We start from the raw sequence: 19805 nt of genomic DNA on the forward strand, positions 1-19805 counted from the left end.
ATGTTTCTGATCTCATCTATTTTCTTAACTGTTTCTGCTCTAGAGCCTCTAATCATGTCTTGCACTCTGCTCACCATCTCTGTATTTATCTGGGAGATTATTTCTGTTTTGTATTTTTCTAGAGCCTCATGCATCTGCTTTGCTACTTCCTGTGCTATCAGTTCAGGGTGTCCCAGTGGTTGCTTATCAGAATTTTCCACCTCATTTCCCCCAGAATTTTCTTTTTGTGGCATGGAAGCCTGCTTTTGTGCCTTGCTTAAGTGTCTTCTCATTTTTTGTTTTCGGTACTGTCCTTGGTTTAATTCCTGGGTTGTTTGAAAATTGCTTAATGTAGGTATCTTTGTTGCTTGTGTTTAAAACCCTTGTGGAATAATTGCTTTTCAGAGGTGTCTTCCTGATATAGCTTGTGTATGGGTTTTGAGACTCTAGTGACTCTGAGGCTATATTATTTTCCTTACATCAGGAAGGAAAAGTAATTAGATCAATCACAACATGTTAGCCCAAATGACACAATCAGCAATACCATAGCATCAAGCGCAGCTTAGAAAATGACAATTTATTGTAGTTATTAATCTATCACATTTAACTGTGTGAGTTAAATTGAAACCAAGGACCAACCCAACTTAAGTTTATAGTGAATAAACTCTTCAATATAGCATCTTTCCCCTTTGGGGTCGGGAGTTAAAAGGAGTTGGGGAGGGAGGGACAAGTAAAAGATCAGGAAAGATTAGTGGTGAGGCCAGAAGACACAGGAAGATAACACAAACTCTCAGAAGTTGTTAAAGGCAAGAGGAAAAGGCTGAGTGAAAGAACAAAGATGTGAATAGAATCACCTAACAGCATCAGGGAGGCTAGACACCATATTTAATTTCCTTTAAACCTAATGATAATCAAGAGAAGGAAAAAGAGAAGAAAAGAAAAATAAAGGAGAAATCCAAATTCAGTGCAGAAAGGAACAAATGGGGAAATGAAGAGCAGTGTGGGGCAACGAGAGAACAAGTGAGAGAGAGAAAGAGAGAGAGAGAAAAGATAAAGAAAAGAAAGAAGTAAAAATTTGAAGAGTAGAAAAAAGTAAAAATAAGAGAAAAAAGAATTTTTTTTTTCTTTTTTGCATATAGCAAAAAATAAAAATTATGGGCCTCCTTCAGGGTATGTCTCTGCTGGCACAGTAGGCAATGTCGGTGTCCGTGTGCACATAGGAGTCAATGAGTCTCAGCAAGCCAGCAGCAGACCAAGTACAGTGGTCTGTTGTGCCTTTATTGTAGAGATTTTCTTTACTTTTCCACTGAGCTTCAGTTTTCATCGAGGAGCCTGAGAAGCACTCTTTCTGTTACTTATACTCTATCTTGTGGCGCTCAGGACAAGGGTCTTTATAATCTCCTGTGCCTCTGTACGGTGGGACCAGGTAGCAGAAAAGCCAGAAGGCCAGAGGCACGTGGCAGGGGCGGGGGGGGGCGGCGGCGGAGATTGATCCTTGGAGGCGTCCGCTGTACTAAGCGGACCTCACCATGGCATGGGCGGGGCCCAGGACGGCTGCGGAGCTTCACGCTGCTTGTGTCACCGGTTTATGCTGGTTGGTCGCGCTGGGGTGAGCGTGGAATGGAGGTGGGGCTCCAAGCCGCACCTGGGACCTCACCATGGCATGTGCGGGGCCCGGGATAGCCGTGGAGCTCACCAAAAAGAATCTTAAAAGCTGTTAGAGAAGCAACAAATCACCTATAAAGGAAAACCCATTAGATTTACAATGCAGTTCTCAACACAAACCTTAAAGACCAGGAGAGCTTAGGGTGAAGTATTTCGAGCCCCCAAAGCCCTTAAAAAGCAAATTCCATCAAAGACCAATATAGGCTGCAAAACTATCTTTCAAAATTGATAGAGGAATAAGATATTTTTACTGAGGTCAGCTGCTGGTTGCTTTCTGTGTGCCTGTTTATTTTAAAAAGCTGGTCAGCCATCACTCACAATTCATTTGCATATTGTTCACAATTTGAGAAGTCAACTTCCATCTTAAGCATTTGTCTAAACTTTAAGTTGGCATTTATAGAAGATGTTTTAGGAAAACCTTCGAGACTCAGAAATAGTCCATGATTGGAGAGAAGTGCCGATAGGAAATAAGAAGCTTTAGTATCCATGGACTGAGTGTTAGAAGCACAGGTATTTTAAAAACCAGATTGCCAAATCAAAATTCCCCATGTTTTCACTGAAATGCCTAGAATAATTAGATCCTTTATCTTTACCTATGAGTCACACAGACTTTTATGGCTGTTTATGAAATTAAATAAAAATAAGCAGCCTACTATTTAATTTTGTGAGATAGAGGTTCAATTTTGATAATGATTATAGTGCTGCATATTTGGCAGCATGAATGCTTTTGCATCTATTTTTCTTTTTTTATCTTCACTACATTCCAGAAGATAGGCAGAAATGATTGCCTTTTTTTCTGTCTTTGTTGTAACTGTAAGATGTTAAGTGTCAAAGCCAAGCTGAAGAAGGTAGACTTTATCTAGTTGAGTAAGCATAATGGAACTAAGATCTGTGTATCTTGTTTTGACTCCCAAGTTTCCATTTTAAGACATGAAGATTTAATTAAAATGAAAGAATTCATAGTACTTGTTACCCACTAATTGTAAAGATTTTAAAATGAAAAAGTTGATGTGTATTTTATATTTATCATTTTTTCATTGATATATCTGAGTAATGCTTATATATATGTAGACACATTATAAGATTGCATACAAATTTGTGTTTATTTGAAATGTTTAAAATTTTAAAAGAAATTTGATTCATAATATTGCAAATAATTATTGTTTCAATATGAAAGCAAAACTTTTCAACAGAGATGAAAACTTGTAGCAATGTATTGATACTGAGGCTTATTTAGTTTCAAATTAATATTTAAGATGTTTGTTTTAAAAACTAACAGTAGTGAGCATTGGGTATTTTTAGTTACTGCCTTAGCTTCTAGAGTCTGGAATTATATAGTTGGTATCCTAAATATTGAATATTCTTGGAACTTCTTCATTTTGAAAATTATTCTTCTAATCTATCTGAACCAAACATTGTGAGATATTTCTTTTGCATGTCATTACCATTAAACACAAATCACCAGCTTCTTTTTGTCTCTTAATTCTGTACATTTACGTAGCAATACAGGGAGGGACTTGTTTCTTATTAATTTTTTTGAGTATATATGACTATATTGTGACAAATTGCTTCATATGACAACACAGCATTTATAATTTTTACATGTCTATGAACTGAATAAAATGGAGATGGCTGTAATTTAGATAAATTACATAAAACAGATACTTCAAAGAATTCAAGCCTAAAGACAGAGTTCATCAATATTCTCTGAAAAAGTTGCTTTTGGATTATTACTACTCTGAGTATACTATCCCACATAATGCAACAGTTTCAATGATTTAACTTTCTAAATTTATATTATTAGCGCATTTTTCAGATTAATGTATAGCTATATTTCTTAAGTCCTTATGATTTTAAAATGTGTTGTATCACTCCACATATATGATGCAAGAGTGAAAACTATCTGCAGAAGTTTGGCACGTGCAGAACACATGGACCTCCGGTTGCTTTTAGTGTTATTGCATGGATAACACACTGATACAGACTTAACAGAAGAAATTTTGAAGACTGCTGTTTAAAACATTATGAACTTGAAATTATTAATGGTTCTTGTTACATAAGGTGTTTTTATTTCTTTAAATAAAAAGACAAAAAATGAATAGCCAAACACCTTATAGTTACACTTTAAACCAAGCTACATTATTTAGGTATATTTGCTCTGAGCCACTGTCTCACCACTCCCGGCTTAGAGGAAGGGGCTTCTGGGCTCCTGTCTGTCCTGCCGCCCCCGGGTCAGAGGAAGTGGCTTCTGAACCACCATCACACCGCTTCCAGCCCAGAGAAAGGGGCTTCCAGGCAACCATCCATCCCACCGCTCCCATCCCAGAGAAAGGGGCTTCTGAGCTGCTGTCCCACCCTTCCTGGACCAGAGGAAGTGGCTTCCAGGACACCGTCCATCCCACTGCTCCCAGGAAGGAGCTTCTGAGCTGCCGTCGCACTGCTCCCTGCTTAGAGGAAAGGGCTTCTGGGCCGGCATCCGTTCTGCTGCTCCCAGCCCAGAGGTAGGGGCTTCTGAGCTGATGTCCCACTGCTCCCGGCTCACAGGAAGGGGCTTCTGAGCCACCATCCCACCGCTCCTGAGCCAGAGGTAGGGGCTTCCGGGCCACTGCCCATCCTGCTGCTGTCAGACCAGAGGAAGGGGCTTCCGGGCTGCCATCCGTCCCACTGTTCCCGGCCCAGAGGAAGGGGCTACAGAGCCACTGTCCCACTACTCCCAGCTCAGAGGAGGTGAGCTGCATGGGCGCCAACAACACCACTACCCTGCCTTGGTCGAAATGAGAAGACAAGTAAATAAGTCTCAAAAACAGACTTCCAGATCACCTAGAGCAACTCCAAAGGGAAATGAGATGGAACACTCTGATACTCAACCACATGGACTCCTTGAACTGGCAACAAAAGGGGATCTGGAAAAAATGAAATCAGAAATAATTTCTCAGATAAAAGCAAAGATTGTGCTCATAGTGCAAGACCTGATTAATAAATCTAGAGAGGAGCTGAGGAACATGACAGAATCCCAACATAGGAAACAAATGGAATCCATAAAACAGATGCAAATAGATTTGCAGGAAATCAAAAACTCCATTGAAAGCCTACACAGGAGGATGAGCCAATATGAGGACAGAATTTCAGATATAGAAGGTAAGATTGCAATCAGTGACCAGGAAAAGAAAAATTGCTTCAAAATTTTAAGAGACCATGAGAAATCAATCCAGCAGTTGCTAGACGATACAAGAAGAATAACATAAGACTGATTGGAGTCAATGAAGAAACAGCAGGGAGTGCAGATGACATAAAAAAACTTCACAGAAATAATGGCAGAAAACTTCCCAAGCAGGGGAAAAGAGCTTGACATACAGATAAGTGAGGCATATAGGACTCCAAATAGCCTTGATCCAAAAAAATCTACACAGAGGCATACAATTGTTAAGATTCCAGAAACTCAACAGAAGAACAAAGTCCTACAAGCAGTTAGAGAAAAGAAACAAATCACATACAAAGGAAAGCCCATCAGAATCACAGCACACTTCTCAACACAAACCATCAAGGCAAGAAGAGCTTGCAGTGACATATTCCAAGCCCTAAAAGAAAACAGCCTCCAACCCAGATTGATGTACCCTGCAAAACTATCTTTCAAAATGGATGGAGAAATAAGATACTTTCATGACAAAGAGCACCTTAGGAACTTCATGAATACCAAACCAGCACTCCACAAAATTTCAGACAATATCCTAGCAACAGAAAATGCAGATCACAACCCCAGAAAGCGCAGCAGAATGAACCCATCTGGCATGACAAGAAATTGAATGTAAAGGGGGAGAATCTAACAAAAAGAAAAAGTCATAAAAATGATAAATCAATACATTTCAGTTATAACCATCAATGTTAATGGTCTCAATTCACCAATCAAAAGAAATAGACTGGCAGAATGGGTCAAGAAGCAAAATCTAACAATATGCTGTGTATAAGAAACACACTTAATTCAAAAGGAAACTCATAGACTGAAAGTTAAAGGGTGGAAAACAATACTCCATGAGATTGGAACCCCCCAAAAAAGCAGGAGTCGCTATCCTCTTTGCAGATCAAGTAGATTTCAAACCAACATTGATTAAGAGAGACAAAGAAGAACACTCCATCCTTATAAAGGGAGCAATCCAAGAGGAAGAGATGACAATCATAAATATCTATGCACCAAACACTAGTGCGCCCAGCTATATAAAACAAATACTAACGGAAATGAAAAATCATATATGCACTAATACAGTTGTAGTGGGGGAACTAAATACCCCACTGTCACAGATCAACTAGACAAAAAATAAGTAATGAAATACTAGAACTCAGTTGAACTCTTGAACAAATGAACTTAACAGATGTTAACATCAGAATACACATTCTTCTCAGCTGCACATGGGTCATTCTCCAAAATAGACCACATACTTGCGGATAGAACATGTTTAAGTAAGTGCAAAGGAATTGAAGTTATCCCCTGTATATTATTAGACCATAGTGTGATAAAATTGGAGATCCATAGCAAAAGAAACTCGAAAAATTTCATAAACACATGGAAATTGAACAACACACTTCTGAATAACCAATGGGTCGCAGAGGAAATAAATCAGACAGTTCCTTCAATTAAAAGATAATGACAATACAACATATCAGAATCTATGGGACACAATGAAAGCAGTCTTACGAGGGAAATTCATAGCAGTGAATACGCATATTAGGAAAACAGAATGAGCCCAATTAAACAAGCTGATGCTGAACCTCAAGCTTCTAGGAAAAGAAGGGCAGGACAAACCCAAAGCTCATACAAAGGAGGAAATTATAAAGATCAGAGCAGAAATCAATTCAGTGCAGACTAAGAGAACAATAGAAAAAAATCAGTGAAGCCAAGAGTTGGTTCTTCAAAAGAATAAACACAGTGGACAAACTCTTAGCTAACCTTGTCAGAAAAAGGAAAGAAAAGGCCCAAATCCATGCAATTAGGAAATGAAAGGGTGAAATTACAACAGACCCATCAGAAATCCAGAGGATCATCAATACCTACTTCCAGAACCTATATGCTAATAAGATGGAAAACACAGAAGAAGTGGACAGATTCCTAGATGCATATAAATTACCAAAGTTGAACGAAGAAGACCTAAAAATTCTAAACAACCCAATGTCAACCAAGGAAATTGAAGACGTAATTGAAAACTTATCTACTAAGAAAAACCTGGGTCCTGATGGCTTCACTACTGAATTCTACAAGACATTTAGAGAGGAACTGCTGCCACTAAGGTTTAAACTCTTCAATGAAATTGAAAGGGAAGCAGTACTCCCAAATTCATTCCTGGAAGCAGGCATCACCTTGATCCCCAAAGCAGAGAAAGACCCACCTGAAAAAGAGAACTATAGGCCAATCTCATTAATGAACATAGATGCAAAAATGCTTAATAAGATACTGCCAAATAGAATGCAGAAGATCATCAAGAAGATCATACACCCTGACCAAGTGGGATTCATTCCAGGGATGCAGGGATGGTTCAATATATGAAAATCAATCAATGTAATACACTATATCAATAGTGCTGAGGACAAAACCTTTATGATTATCTCCATAGATGCAGAAAAAGCATTTGACAAAATCGAACATACATTTATGATAAAAACCCTAAAAAAAATTGGAATAGATGGTCTCTACCTCAAACTGATAAAAGCCGTCTATGAAACACCAACAGCCAGTATTATACTAAATGGTCAAAAACTGAAATCCTTCACACTAAAACCAGGAACAAGACAAGGATGTCCACTATCACCACTCTTATTCAATATAGATTTGGAAACATTAGCCACAACAATTAGACAAGAGAAAGAAATAAAAGGAATAAAGATAGGAAATGAAGAAGTCAGATTGTCATTATTTGGAAATGACATGATACTATGTATAGAAGTCCTGAAGAACTCCACCAAAAGTCTTCTAGACTTAATAACCAAATTCAGTCAAGTAGCTGGTTACAAGGTCAACACACAAAAATCAATAGCTTTCCTCTACACGAATGACAGACTCACTGCGAGAGAAATAGGGCAAACAATTCCTTTCACAATAGCATCGAAGAAACTGAAAAACCTAGGAATCAACCTACCAAAAGGAATTAAAGACCTCTTCTCTGATAACTATGGCATTCTGAAAAGAGAGATTGAAGAAGATATTAGAAAATGGACAGACATCCCCTGCTCCTGTGTAGGAAGGATCAATATAGTGAAAATGGCCATACTTCCAAAACTGCTATATAGATTTAATGCAATTCCAATTGAGATCCCAGCAGCATACTTCACAAACCTTGAGAAAACAGTTCACGAATTCATTTGGAACAAGAAGAGACCCAGAATAGCAAAAGCAATTCTAGGTAACAGAGACATGGCAGGGGTTATCACAATCCTCAACCTGCGATTATACTACAAAGCTGCTGTGATAAAAACAGCATGATACTGGCAAAGAAACAGACCCGAGGACCAGTGGAACAGATTAGAAGATGCAGAAACAATGCCAGACACACTCAGCCATCTCATCTTTGATAAAGGAGCCAAACACCCTCACTGGAAGAAAGATAGCCTCTTTAATAAATGGTGCTGGAAAAATTGGGTTTCAACTTGTCAAAGATTAAAACTCGACCTGTATCTGTTGCCATGCATTCAACTAAAATCAAAGTGGATTAAACATCTAAATATTAAAATAGAAATGGTGAATCGCCTGGAACAGAGGTTAGGTAGAACCCTTGAAGACATCAGTGTAGGAAAAGATTTTATGAACAAAACCTCAGTTGCCCATGAACTGGCACAAACAATCAACAAGTGGGATCTCTTCTTATTAAAAGGCTTCTGCACAGCAAGAGAAACCACCAGCAGTGTGAAGAGACAATCCACAATGTGGGAAAAAACTTCACCTGCTGTTCCTCAAACAAAGGTCTATTATCTCAAATCTATAAAGAACTTAAAAAGATCAGAGCTCCCAAATTTAAAGACCCAGTCCGAAAATGGGCATCTGAAATGAACAGACATTTCTCTGAGAAAGAAGTAGAAATAGCAAATAAATGCATGAAAAAATGTTCAACATCACTGGTCATTTGAGAGATGCAAATGAAAACAATGCTGAGATTCCACCTCACTCCAGAAAGAAAGGCTGCTATCATGAAATCAACCAATAACAAATGCTGGCAAGGTTGTGGGGAAAGAGGAACCCTGCTCCGCTGCTGGTGGGAGTGTCAACTTGTGCAACCACTGTGGAAATCAGTATGGAGATACCTCAAAGAACTAGGACTGGAAATCCCATTTGACCCTGCTATTCCCCTGTTTGGTATCTTCCCCAAAGAATTAAAAGAATCATACCACAGTGATATATGTGCACCCATGTTCATAGCAGCACAGTTTGTCATAGCTAAAATGTGGAAGCATCTGAAATGCCCATCAACTCGAGAGTTTATAAAGAAAATGTGGTTTTTTAAAGTAAAATGGAGTACTACTCAGCCATCAAAAATGAGAAATTAGAGACGTTTATAGCTAAATGCATGCACATTGAGGCGATACTGCTAAGTGAAATAAATAGGACACATGTATAAATACCAAATAGTTTCTCTGGTGTGAGAAACTGAAAGTCTAACTTAGGACCTAAAGGTATAATGGATCATGTGAAATAGGAAGAAAAGGGGCAAAATGGAAGGGGAAGTGGGAGTGGTAGGGGAAAGGAAAGAATGGAATGGAATTAATATGGAAAAATGGAAACAAAGTCTTTGTAAATAGGGAGGGATGGAGGGGTTGAAGGGAGGCTGGGCAAGGGTGAAAAATAACCAAGGGAGATTATGTAAAGGTGCAAATTTCCAATGATGAATGGCATTATATTGTATACCTAAAATGTACCAATTATTAGAATCAATAATTGATAATGTGAAATAGGAAGAAAAGGTCCAAAGGGGTAGGGGTAGTGGGAGGGGCAGGAGAAAGGAAAGAAAGGAAAGGAAAAATTATGAGATATGGAAAAAATGGAAACAAAATCTTTGTAAATAGGGAAGGGTGGAGGGGGTGAAGGGAGGGCTAGGAATGGGGAAAAACTAAGAACCAGGATACATCATGTAAAGGTACAAGTTCCCAGTAAGAAAAGTAAATGTGTTGTATACCTAAAATGTACCAATAAAAGAATTTAAGTAATAAAAAAAATAAAGTGTATTTGAAATGAATTAACGTGAGGCAAGGATGCAGAACTAAGGGGGGATGGTTTGAAAGGAAGGTTGTTGTTAGGTGTTCTCGCTGGAAGTATGGAGTACTTGTCTTTAATCTTTTGAGATGGTTCTGTTCTACTTCTAGTCTCCTGATAGCTTTTACCATGAACAGCTGTAGAATTTGGTCCAATACTTTTTCTCCAACTAGTGACAGGATCATATGGCTTTTTCCTTTCCTTTGTTAAAATGATGACTTTTGGGGGTGGATCTTCCAATGCTGAACCGACACTGCCATCCCTATAAGAAAACCACTTTCTACATCCTGCCAGATCTGACTTCGAAGAGTTTGTTTTGTTAAACAAATTTCTATCTATGTTCATACTTTTTTCTTCTATTATCTTTATCCAATTCTCGGAGTAGCACAATGTTGAGCTCCTAAAATGAGGGGAGAAGTGTTCCTTCTTTTTTCTGCTTTAATTGTTTGAAATAATTTATCATTTAAAATGTTTATGAGCCTGCTGTTGTCATATAGGTAGATTTTCAAGCTAGGAATATACTTTCTTTAATAGGTGCTATTCAAATTTTATATTTCGTCCAGAGTTAGTTTCATTAATTTGTCTTCTAAGTTACTTCTTAGAAGTTGTCAAATTTATTTCAAAACAGATTTTTGAAATATGCTTTCTATATCCTTTTAAATTCTGTAAAATCTGTGGTAATGTCTCCTAGATGTTAATATTGTAATTTAAAAAATGTGTAACTGATATTGTTTAACAGGAAGAAAAGGTCTAAAAGAGCAGGGGAATTGGGAGGGGTAGGGGAAGGGAAAAAAGGGAAAGGAAAAAATATGGGAAGAGGAAAAAAATGGAAACAAGGTTTTTGCAAATAGGAAAGGGTGGAGGGGGTGAAGGGAGGGCAAGGGAAGGGGAAAAAAATAAGAACCAAGATACTCATGTAATGGTACAAGATTCCAATGATGAATGTAACTGTATTGTATGCCTAAAATGTACCAATAAAGTTAATGGGGGGAGAAAAAAAGAAAGAAAGAACGGAAGGTTGTTGGAAAGAAAAGTGGAACTTACACATAATTCTGTTGTCTAATGAAGTTCCTTTACTTTTTAACACCACATTAAATGATATTTACATATCCAATCACTTAGTGAAATCCAACAAACTCTTCAAGAGTTCTGTGGATCTGGCCTTGGTTATGTCATTAGCTTGAACTGCTTGGGCAGCCAGGCACTTGAGACTCATCTTCATTTGAAATTTAAGGAGTTCAGGGCCGGGGGGATTTAGCTCAGTAGTTTTGCCGCCTGCTGCGCAAGCGCAAGGACCCAAGTTCGATCCCCGGTACCAAAAACAAACAAAAAAAAGCAATTTAAGGAGTATTTCAGGTACTTTTGTCTAGCAGAGTATTACTCTGCTTACTTATCACATCAGTGTGAGTACCCACTTCAAATTAGGCTAGTGATAAAAAATCATAATGATAAAAAAGTCAGTTGATGGGCTTGTACTGAATGATAATATGAAAAGCACTGTTGCTCTCGTTGTCCATAGTGTTCTTCTCAGCAGCAGTCTACAGGAGCTTTGTGATGAGTGCATTTAGAAAGCTGCTGACATCTTTGGTGTGGAAATCATCAACTAGTGTAGTCAGGTTGATGGCTAGGTACACAAGGTGAAACCTTCATGATTTGGGGTATTAAGGTGAATCAGGATGTAGATCATCTTGTTAATTTTTTCACTGATTTTCCCTGCACCATGGTTTGGTATAGATATACACTAACTACAAAAAAGAGATTTTACATTCATAATTATCCATAATATTGTGGACATCAATATCTGGGGCACTTTTTACTTTGTTTGTACTTTGTTGGGTTTCCAAGACATTACATCTCAAAATACACTCTATCTGGGGCTTTCATGATTTCATTCAAATGTGTCATCTGTTTGAGCAAATTGACGATCCTTCTAGATATTCCTGTTGCCTTTCTGCCTGAGCTACAGGGCATAAAGGCATAGCTTGTTATAACCTTTGAATTCCATGTTATCTGCATAAACAACCCCTCCTTCCGATAAATGATGTAGTTGAAGACATTAATGTGGTCAGCACCTAAAATCTATTCTTGGACTATAAGGCTTTCCATGTGAATAGTATCTCTGTCCTGCTAAATGTATTCTAATTCCTGAGGGTTTCTGTGTTCAGTTATGTTCCCATAAACATGGGTCAATGGGAGAACTTTTTTTTTTTCCTAGAATGTTATCACTATCTTGAAGCCTCTTCAATATGGCTAAATATAAATAGCGGTAGTTCTTAGTGATATCATAGTTCTCATAGTCATTTGCAAGGAGGCACCCAAGAGTTCCAAAGCTTCAATTTGATTTCTTTCGTCACAATCACCAAAAGAGAGCAACAGTTCAATAATACCAACTTTTACAGCTTTTGGCAGCTACTTTGAATGGTGGTGGCCCATGGCCATTCACTACTCTGGCAGCCCACTGTTTGGCCAGCTCTTTCACAATATCTATGTTCCCACATTCTGTGCAAAATGCAATGCTGTAGCTCCACATTTTGCTTTAGCACTGGGATCAGCATGCTATTCTAAAAAGTGTCTGACCACATCAGTGTTCCTTATATGCTGCAGTCATTAGGCAGATGTTATCATACTTGTTAGTGATACTGATGCTGGCATTATTTTCAACCAAGTATTTCACAGTGTTCAATATGCTATCAAAGCATGCTGCTTGCCAGCAGAGTTGAGTTAGTTACTATAATGTGGTTCATGTTGGCTCCATTGGTGACTAGAAATTTAACAGTTTCACAATGTCTTGCTTCTGTAGCACAACAAAGAGCAGGAGTACCATCAGTGATATACCCATTGAAGCTGATGATGCCAGTTTGCTGGGTCTGCACTGTTTGCACTTGCTAATGTTTTAGCAGAAAGCACACCACCTTGATGTGCCCATTTGTGGACTGCAATGATGAGAGGAAGGGAGCACTGCCCTGCCTGCTGGCTGACATAGCCAAGAGATAGAGGATATCATTTTCAGACCAGTTAAGAGGCAAAGAGACTAGATTCAGCACCTTACCCTTGCTGGCTGCTTTGTACACATGGCCAAGCCCTCCATGGCCACTGCCAACTACAACACCCAATTGGTCACCACTATTACTGCTACCTTTAGCCCCCGGAGGCCATATTCACAAGCACTTTAGACCTGGCCTTTATAGCCCATTCAACAGGGTGTGGTCACAGCCTCCATGTCCAGCCAACAGTGTAACCTGGGGATGGTAGAGAAGCAGGGATGGTGGAGTACTGCAGAGGCACAGCTGTGACCCACTGTGGGCGAGGACCTGAGGCTAGGGGATTTGTTTTTTAAATAAATAGTTATTTACTAGATCTGTGGCACTCAGGTAAGTATTTTAAAGAATGTTTACACTGTCAGTTACCAGCCAGAATACACTACATACTTTCAGGTTTTCAGTCTAAAAACGTGGTATCTGATAGATTTTTAAAGTATTTTTTTCTTATAAGTATTAAAATAATTCTAATTTGTTTATCTCACTAGGTTAATTTAGAAGGAAGGATTGTCAAATTATTTGAATTACCTAAAATCACATTTTCTTGTTTTTTTTTTTTTTTGGTACCAGGGATCGAACTTGGGTCCTTGCGCTTGCACAGCAGGCGGCAAAACCACTGAGCTAAATCCCCGGCCCTAAAATCAAATTTTCTAATTCATAGTTTCCCCCATTTTATTCTTTTTCCTATTTGAAAACTTATTTGTGCCCCCCCTCATCCTCTTTTTCCTACCTTAGTAATCCTTCCTTTGATATGTTTTTCAGCTTCTGTGTTCTCTGTCCACTACAATACTGCCAGTGATAATTCTTCCCCTCTGATAAGATTTAGTTTGTTGTTTCTGTCTTCAAATTAGTTCAGTCTTTTATTTTAATTAATTAATACTAGGGATGATACCCAGGGTCTTTTACATACTGGGCAAGTGATTTACCAGCAAGCAGAACACCCTCCCTTTTTTTGAGTCAAGGTCTTGCTAAGTTGTTTAGACTGCCCTTGAACTTGTAATTGTCCTGCCTGAACCTCTCAAATAGCTGGGATTGTCAGTGTGCATCATTGTACTGGGCTCACTCTTCTTTATATTATTTTTCCGCTCTAAAGCCATCTTTGACTTGGTTTTTGCATTGGTTAGAGTTTTCCAGAAGATTTATTAGATAGGCTTACAGGATCAGAGGTGGGGTAGTCCACAGTGGCCATCTGGATGCTGGATAGCCAGGGGATTCAGTAGCTACTCAGTCCAAGAAACTGGAAGCTACAGAATAAGAAGGATCAAAGATGCAGTACTAATCCAGGACTGGGCTGGACTGGATTGGATTAGCTCCCTGGAGCTAATCTCATAGACCCACTAGAATGGGTCCATGTTGAAAGGCTGAAGAAACTGGAGTCTCATGTCCACCAGTGATAGCAATAGCAAATGACACACCCACTCAGGCAGAATAGAGCTTTACAAACACAGGCTGAGTTTTTCCTCCTCCTCCTTCTTTCATTCCAACCAGGCCACAAGCCTGATGGAACAGTGCCACTCACAATCAGGGAGAGTCTTGCCCCTGAGTTTGCCAGTCATCTCTGGAAATACCCAGTGGACACATCTAGAAGTATTTTACTAATCTACTTGGTGTTTCTTAAAACAGTTGAAAATCATGATTAATGGCCACAGTTGTCTTCAGGAAGAATGCAGCACCTTCAGTTATCCCATGCATTGTCTTGTTTATGCAACTGTAGTTTCACAAAAATGATAATTCCCAAAGTATGGTGAGCTAGATCATTCTAATAAGCAGCATCCTCCTATTTCCACTTACTTACCGTCTTATTGGTCATATCTTCCCAGAAATACCACAAGTATCTCCAGGGTCAGCATGTCTGTTGCAGCCTGTGTGCTCTTCCATCTTTCTTGTGTCATCAGGGTCTTATAAGTATCACCTTTAATAATACATATGTAACTCCTAGTTAATTGTTGCTCTGGATGCACTTTTAGAAGGGTATGCAATTAGTTGTGGAGAATGCTGAGCATAAACATGAAGTATATATTCTCACAAAAGGAAAATGATGGCTCTGCGCCGACCCTGCCCAGGCGCGGGATGCCCAGGCCGCTGCGAGGGGTGAGGAAAAGTTGGGGTTGAAGCCCCACTGCGCCGGGGCCGCCGTCCCTGAAGAAATGAGTGGTGGCTTGACTCCAAGTAAGAGCACAGTGTATGTGTCCAACTTGCCCTTCTCCCTGACAAATAATGACTTATACTGGATATTTTCCAAGTATGGCAAAGTTGTAAAGGTTACTATAATGAAAGACAAAGATACGAGGAAAAGTAAAGGGATTGCATTTATATTATTTTTGGATAAAGACTGCACAAAACTGTACCAGAGCCATAAACAACAAACAGTTGTTTGGTAGAGTGATAAAGGCAAGCATTGCTATTGACAATGGGAGAACAACTGAATTCATCTGAAGGCGAAACTACTTTGATAAATCAAAGTGTTATGAATGTGGGGAAAGTGGACACTTAAGTTATGCCTGTCCAAAAAACATGCTCGGAGAACGTGAGCCTCCAAAGAAGAAAGAAAAAAAGAAGAAAAAGAAAATTGCCGAACCAGAAGAAATTGAGGACGTAGCAGAAAGTGAAGACGAAGGGGAAGACCCTGCTCTCAACAGTCTCAGCCAAGCCATTGCCTCCCAGCAAGCCAAGATTGAAGAACAGAACAAATGGAAACCCAGTGCAGCAGGCCCCTCAACATCAGAGGACTTGCAGCGCCCAAGGATAAAGAAGAGCACATACTTCAGTGATGAAGAATTTAGTGATTAGAGTTGTATAATGTAGATGTCAGGAAAATAAAAAACATCTGCAGTACAAATTATTTGCCTATAGGAACATTTAATATCAGATATTTTTTACCATATAATAGTGCGTAGAAAATAAAAAATAATTTTTAAAAGTATTATGTTTTGAGCTGGGTTTGGTGACACACTTTCTTAATCCCAGTGTTCTGGGAGGTTGAGGCATGAAGACTGCAAGTTGAAGCCCAGCCTGGGGAATTTAGCAATTTAGCCAGACCCTGTCTCAAAATAAAAATTAAAAAGTTACACCAGAATGTAGCTCAGTGTGAAGGCCCTGGATTCAATTCCCAGTACAAAAAAAAAAAATCCTGTTTCTACCTTGCCTTGGTATAGTACAGACTTAATATCTCTAATTCTTTTCCTTCTTTTCTTTTTTTAAAGACAGGGTCTCACATTGAAGGCTGGCCTTGAACTTGCACTATGTAGCTATATAGCTCACTGTGTAGCTCAGACTGGCCTCAAACTTCCAGAAATCCTCCTACCTTAGCCTCCCGAGTGCTGGAACCACACCCTGCATAACATCTCTAATTCAAAAACCTAAAATGCTCTAAAATCCAAAACTTTGAGCACCAATGTGATCACTCAAGTGGAAAATTGTACACCATGCAACAATAATTCATGCACAACATCATGAAAAATACTATATTTTTGCCTTCGGGTATGTACATAAGGTATTTATGAAACATAAATAAATTACATGCTTAGACTGAGGTTCCATCTAAAAAATAACACATTCTGTATATGTACATATTCCAAAATACTTCTGGTTCCAATTTTTTGTTGTATGTTTAGTTTGGTTTGGTTTTTTGAGACAGAGTCTTGTGTAGTTCAGAATGGCCTTGAACTCCATAGTAGATCAGGCTGTCCTCAATCTCGCAGCAATCCTCCTGCCTCAGTCTGCCAAGTACTAGGATTAAAAGGTGAGCACCACCAAGTATTTTGGATAAAGGATACTCTACTTGTACTAAAACTCATTATTTGTTAGTAATAATCAATCTTGAAAATAACTAATATTAATAAACACAAAACAAATACTACCATAGTAATGCCATTGTTATCCTATAAAGAGGTAGGTATTAAAATGATTTATTTGAAAAATTCACTGTAAATGCTTTAGTCATGTCGCACTCATTTATAAGTACTTTTGAAATAAATTTAATCATTAAAACAAAAAAAAAGGAAAATGATAATTCAGTCATTCATTTAACAAACAGTGAATGCTTTCAGTATTCAACACATCACAAGGTGCCCACAGTACTGCTGGAGATACAGTAGTAGATAAAAAAGATAAAATCCCCGTGCTTTTGGAGGTCACTTTCTAGTGTGAAGAAACTGATAAACAAGAAACATTCAATGTATTTTGAGATGCACAGTATTTCATATTTATGATATATATCAGACATTAAAAAGCTCTTTCTAAAATCAGAATTGTAATTGACATACTGTAAAATCCATCCATTTAAATATATAGGTAAGTTAATTTTAATAAATTTACAGTGTAATACTGATTTCACCACATTTTGCTTTAGAGTATTTGTGTCATATTTCACTCAATTCCCTCTTCAACCAATCTCTAAGCGACCATTATTCTATTTTTTTTCTCTGTGGATTTACCTTTTTTGGACATTTCATTTAAATAGAATAGTATAGAATCATCTTTTATATCTGAATTCTTTCTTTGTCTCTATTTCTCTATCTGTCTCTCTATCTCTGTGTGTCTCTAATTCTCTGATTCTCTGTCTTGGTCTGTCTCTTCTTTCTTCCAAAATAAGCCATTGTGTTGCTGGAATTTTAATTGTATGTATTAAAACATGATGTTTTGTTACATAGTTACATATTGAAGAGTACTACCATTAAACAAATGAACATATCCCTTAGCTCACAAAGTTGACTTTCATTTTTTGTAATACAAGCACTTACATATCTTCTCTCAGCAAAATTTAAGTATACAGTATTATTAACTTTAGTTCCCATATGTTAGCTCTCTAGACAGATTTATTCTACATAACTGTAACTTTGTGCCCTTTGACCTACATCCTATTTTTCTTGCCCCTGATTCTACTCTATTTCTATGTATCTGGTTATTTTTAAAAATTCCACATGTAAGTGAGGTCATGTAATTTTTTTACTCCATATCTGGCTTATTTCATTTATCATTATGTCCTCTAGGTTCATCTATATTGGTTTCTTACACTTAGTAGGTTTTTGAGGGTTTAACCATGTAGTGGCATGAATTAGTAGCTCATTCCTATATTTTTTTGTATTAAATTCTTTTATTGGTACATTGTAGGTATACAACACAATTACATTTCTCATTGGGAATTGTACCTTCATATAATGCATCTTGGCTCTTATTTTTTCCCCATTCCTAGCCCTCCCTTCACGCCCTCCACCCTTCCCTATTTACAAAGACTTTATTTCCATTTTTTCCATTTCTCATCATTTTTTCCTTTCCCTTCTTTCCTTTCCCCTGTGCCTCCCACTACCCCTACCCCTTTGGACCTTTTATTCCTATTTTACATATCAATTATTCATTCTAATCATTGGTACATTTTAGGTATACAATATAATGCCATTCATCATTGGAAATTTGCACTTTTACATAGTCTCTCTTGGTTCTTGTTTTTCACCCTTGCCCAGCCCTCCCTTCAACCCCTCCAGCTCTCCCTATTTACAAAAATTTTGTTCCTGTTTTTCCATTTTCTCATATTAATCCCATTCCCTTCTGTCCTTTCCCTTAGCCCTCCCACTTCCTTCCCCTTTGCCCCTTTTCTTCCTATTTCACATGACCTATTATACATTTAGTCCTTATTTACACTTTCAGTTTCTCACACCAGAGAAACTATCTGGTATTTACACATCTGTGTCCTATTTATTTCACTTAAGAGTATCACCTCAATGTGCATCCACTTAGCTATAAATGTCTCTAATTTCTCATTTTTTATGGACAAAACCTCAGTTGCCCGTGAACTAGCACAAACAATCAACAAATGGGATCTCTTCTTATTAAAAAACTTCTGCACAGCAAGAGAAACCACCAGCAGTGTGAAGAGACAATCCACAATGTGGGATAAAATCTTCACCTGCTCTTCCTCAGACAAAGGTCTACTATCTTGAATCTGTAAAGAATTTAAAAAGATCAGACCTCCCAAATTTAAAGACCCAATCCAAAAATGGGCATCTGAAATGAACAGACATTTCTCAGACAAAGAAGTAGAAAAAGCAAATAAATACATGAAAAAATGTTCAACATCACTGGTCATTCGAGAGATGCAAATGAAAACAAGGCTGAGATTCCATTTCAGTCCAGAAAGAATGGCTGCTATCATGAAATCAACCAATAACAAATGCTGATGGGGCTGTGGGGAAAGAGGAACCCTGCTCCACTGCTGGTGGGAGTGTAGATTGGTGCAAGCACTGTGGAAATGAGTATGGAGATACCTCAAAGAACTAGGACTGGAAATCCCATTTGACCCCGCTATTCCACTGCTCGGGATCTTCCCCAAAGAATTAAAAGAATCATACCACAGTGATATATGTGCACCCATGTTCATAGCAGCACAGTTTGTGATAGCTAAAACTTGGAAACAGCCCAAATGCCCATCAACTGGAGACTGGATAAAGAAAATGTGGTTTTTTAATAAAATGGAGTACTGCTCAGCCATAAAAAATGAGAAATCATTCCTATTTTTTGATGAGTTATATTCCATTGTATAGACAAACATTTTGTTATGGAAGAGTGCTTAGAGTATTTCCACTTTTGAATTTTATGAATAATGCTGTTGTGAACATTTGTATGCAAGTCTTTATGTGGACGTATGTTTTCATGTGGGCAAGGGAAGATAACTAAGAGATGCTTTTATAGTTCATATAATAAAGTTATAGTGAAATTTAAAAAAAACTGCCAAACCTCTTTCCAGAGTGGCTGCACCATTTATATTTCTACATCTTTGCAAATAACATTGTCATTGGCTACCCTTTTAAAAAACCACAGTCATTCTATGTGTGAGAAATGATATATCTCATTTAGTTTTGATTTAAGTTTTCCAAAGGTCTAATGATGGCTAGTAT

General features: G+C 38.1%; 1 protein-coding gene and 2 pseudogenes across 9 annotated transcripts in view; 2 read left to right on the plus strand and 1 right to left on the minus strand.

Annotated features, from left to right (window-relative positions):
- Dock3 (dedicator of cytokinesis 3) overlaps nt 1–19805 on the plus strand; it is a 633495-nt gene that overhangs the window by 259958 nt on the left and 353732 nt on the right. The gene's annotated exons all lie outside the window — the stretch shown is intronic.
- Nucleotides 10638–16901, plus strand: LOC147825218 (zinc finger CCHC-type and RNA-binding motif-containing protein 1 pseudogene; annotated as a pseudogene). The gene has a single exon (XR_015440801.1). The product of XR_015440801.1 is annotated as a zinc finger CCHC-type and RNA-binding motif-containing protein 1 pseudogene (transcript).
- LOC106009190 (protein fem-1 homolog B pseudogene) lies at nt 11227–14009 on the minus strand (annotated as a pseudogene).

This window comes from Heterocephalus glaber, unplaced genomic scaffold (genome assembly GCF_053883595.1).
Source record: "Heterocephalus glaber isolate CG9 unplaced genomic scaffold, H.glaber_assembly_v1.0 deba00001504, whole genome shotgun sequence".
Classification (NCBI taxonomy): domain Eukaryota; kingdom Metazoa; phylum Chordata; class Mammalia; order Rodentia; family Bathyergidae; genus Heterocephalus; species Heterocephalus glaber.